This window comes from Xylocopa sonorina, unplaced genomic scaffold (assembly GCF_050948175.1).
Source record: "Xylocopa sonorina isolate GNS202 unplaced genomic scaffold, iyXylSono1_principal scaffold0122, whole genome shotgun sequence".
Taxonomy (NCBI): domain Eukaryota; kingdom Metazoa; phylum Arthropoda; class Insecta; order Hymenoptera; family Apidae; genus Xylocopa; species Xylocopa sonorina.
The window spans coordinates 959,295-963,485 of NW_027490193.1; positions in this window are offsets into that span (position 1 = coordinate 959,295).

A 4,191-nucleotide genomic window follows, 5' to 3' on the forward strand; every position below is an offset into this window, starting at 1 on the left:
GTGAGATGCAATATCGCGTTTTAGGTAGCATTAGAACTCTATTGCTGCGATACGTAGACGTCTGCAAACACTATTTCCTAGCATGGAAGTGTCGCATTTACATTCTTTTGAAGTGAATACGAGACATACATGACACTTCGAAATGAATATTGTATCTTATCATGAAACATAGGAATGAGGTGCTATATCGCGTTTTAGGAAGCATTAGAACTCTATTGCTGCGATACGTAGACATCTGCAAACGCTATTTCCTAGCATGGAAGTGTCGCATTTACATTCTTTTGAAGTGAATACAAGATATACATGACACTTCGCAATGAATATTATAGCTTATCATGAAACATAGGAATGAGGTGCTATATCGCGTTTTGAGAAGCATTAGAACTCTATTGCTATTATACGTAGACATCTGCAAACTCTATTTCCTGGCAAGGAAATTTCGCACTTACATTCCACTCAAGTGAACACGAGGTATACATAACATTACACAATGAATATTATATCTTGTTACGAAACATAGAAGTGAAATACGACATCTCGTTTTAAGAAGCATTAGTACCCTATTGCTGTGATACGTAGACATCTGCAAACAATATTTCCTAGCAAGGAAGTGTCGCATTTACATTCTTTTGAAGTGAATACGAGGTATACATGACACTTCGCAATGAATATTATACCTTATCATGAAACATAGAAGAGAGGTGCGATATCGCGTTTTAGGAAGCATTAGATCTCTATTGCTGCGATACGTAGACATCTGCAAACGCTATTTCCTCGCATGGTAGTGTCGCATTTACATTCTTTTGAAGTGAATGCGAGATATACATGACACTTCGGAATGAATATTATATCTTATCATGAAACAGAGGAATGAGGTGCTATATCGCGTTTTGAGAAGCATTAGAACTTTATTGCTAATATGCGTAGACATCTGCAAACTCTATTTCCTAGCATGGAAGTGTCGTATTTACATTCTTTTGAAGTGAATACGAGACATACATGACACTTCGAAATGAATATTATATCTTATCATGAAACATAGGAATGAGGTGCTATATCGCGTTTTAGGAAGCATTAGAACTCTATTGCTGCGATACGTAGACATCTGCAAACGCTATTTCCTAGCATGGAAGTGTCGCATTTACATTCTTTTGAAGTGAATACAAGATATACATGACACTTCGCAATGAATATTATAGCTTATCATGAAACATAGGAATGAGGTGCTATATCGCGTTTTGAGAAGCATTAGAACTCTATTGCTATTATACGTAGACATCTGCAAACTCTATTTCCTGGCAAGGAAATTTCGCACTTACATTCCACTCAAGTGAATACGAGGTATACATAACATTACACAATGAATATTATATCTTGTTACGAAACATAGAAGTGAAATACGACATCTCGTTTTAAGAAGCATTAGTACCCTATTGCTGTGATACGTAGACATCTGCAAACAATATTTCCTAGCAAGGAAGTGTCGCATTTACATTCTTTTGAAGTGAATACGAGGTATACATGACACTTCGCAATGAATATTATACCTTATCATGAAACATAGAAGAGAGGTGCGATATCGCGTTTTAGGAAGCATTAGCACTCTATTGCTGCGATACGTAGACATCTGCAAACGCTATTTCCTCGCATGGAAGTGTCGCATTTACATTCTTTTGAAGTGAATACGAGATATACATGACACTTCGGAATGAATACTATATCTTATCATGAAACAGAGGAATGAGGTGCTATATCGCGTTTTGAGAAGCATTAGAACTCTATTGCTAATATGCGTAGACATCTGCAAACTCTATTTCCTGGCATGGACATGTGGCACTTACATTCCACTGAAGTGAATACGAGGTATACATAACATTACACAATGAGTATTATATCTTATTACGAAACATAGAAATGAAATACGACATCTCGTTTTAAGAAGCATTATTACTCTATTGCTGTGATACGTAGACATCTGCAAACAATATTTCCTAGCAAGGATGTGTCGCATTTACATTCTTTTGAAGTGAATACGAGGTATACATGACACTTCGCAATGAATATTATACCTTATCATGAAACATAGAAGAGAGGTGCGATATCGCATTTTAGGGAGCATTAGAACTCTATTGCTGCGATACGTAGACATCTGCAAACGCTATTTCCTAGCATGGAAGTGTCGCATTTACATTCTTTTGAAGTGAATACGAGATATACATGACACTTCGCAATGAAGATTATATCTTATTACGAAACATAGAAATGAAATACGACATCTCGTTTGAAGAATCATTAGATCTCTATTGCTGTGATACGAAGACATCTGCAAACAATATTTCCTAGCAAGGAAGTGTCGCATTTACATTCTTGTGAAGCGAAATCGAGGTATACATGACACTTCGCAATGAATATTATATCTTATCATGGAACATAGAAGTGAGATGCGATATCGCGTTCTAAGAAGCATTAGAACCCTATTGCTACGATACGTAGACATCTGCAAACACTATTTCCTAGCATGGAAGTGTCGCATTTACATTCTTTTGAAGTGAATACGAGGTATAGATGACACTTCGCAATGAATATTATATCTTATCATGAAACATAGAAGTGAGATGCGATATCGCGTTCTAAGAAGCATTAGAACTCTATTGCTAATACACGTAGACATCTGCAAACTCTATTTCCTAGCAAGGAAATTTCGCACTTACATTCCACTGAAGTGAATACGAGGTATACATAACATTACACAATGAATATTATATCTTATTACGAAACATAGAAATGAAATACGACATCTCGTTTTAAGAATCATTAGTACTCTATTGCTGTGATACGTAGACATCTGCAAACAATATTTCCTAGCAAGGAAGTGTCGCATTTACATTCATGTTAAGTGAAATCGAGGTATACATGACACTTCGCAATGAATATTATATCTTATCATGGAACATAGAAGTGAAATGCGGTATCGCGTTCTAAGAACCATTAGAACCCTATTGCTACGATACGTAGACATCTGCAAACACTATTTCCTAGCATGGAAGTGTCGCATTTACATTCCTTTGAAGTGAATACGAGGTATAGATGACACTTCGCAATGAATATTATATCTTATCATGAAACATAGGAATGAGGTGCTATATCGCGTTTTGAGAAGCATTAGAACTCTATTGCTAATTTACGTAGACATCTGCAAACTCTATTTCCTAGCGTGGACATGTGGTACTTACATTCCACTGAAGTGAATACGAGGTATACATAGCATTACACAATGAGTATTATATCTTATTACGAAACATAGAAATGAAATACGACATCCCGTTTTAAGAAGCATTAGTACTCTATTGCTGTGATGCGTAGACATCTGCAAACAATATTTCCTAGCAAGGAAGTGTCGCATTTACATTCCTGTGAAGTGAAATCGAGGTATACATGACACTTCGCACTGAATATTATATCTTATCATGAAACATAGGAGTGAGAAGCTTTATCGCGTTTTAAGAAGCATTAGAACTCTATTGCTACGATACGTAGACATCTGCAAACGCTATTTCCTAGCATGGAAGTGTCGCATTTACATTCTTTTGAAGTGAGTACGAGATATACATGACACTTCGTAATGAATATTATATCTTATCATGAAACATAGGAATGAGGTTCTATATTGCGTTTTGAGAAGCATTAGAACTCTATTGCTAATATACGTAGATATCTGCAAACCCTATTTCCTAGCAAGGAAATTTCGCACTTACATTCCACTCAAGTGAATACGAGGTATACATAACATTACACAATGAATATTGTATCTTGTTACGAAACATAGAAGTGAAATACGACATCTCGTTTTAAGAAGCATTAGTACCCTATTGCTGTGATACGTAGACATCTGCAAACAATATTTCCTAGCAAGGAAGTGTCGCATTTACATTCTTTTGAAGTGAATACGAGGTATACATGACACTTCGCAATGAATATTATACCTTATCATGAAACATAGAAGAGAGGTGCGATATCGCGTTTTAGGAAGCATTAGAACTATATTGCTGCGATACGTAGACATCTGCAAACGCTATTTCCTCGCATGGAAGTGTCGCATTTACATTCTTTTGAAGTGAATACGAGATATACATGACACTTCGGAATGAATATTATATCTTATCATGAAACAGAGGAATGAGGTGCTATATC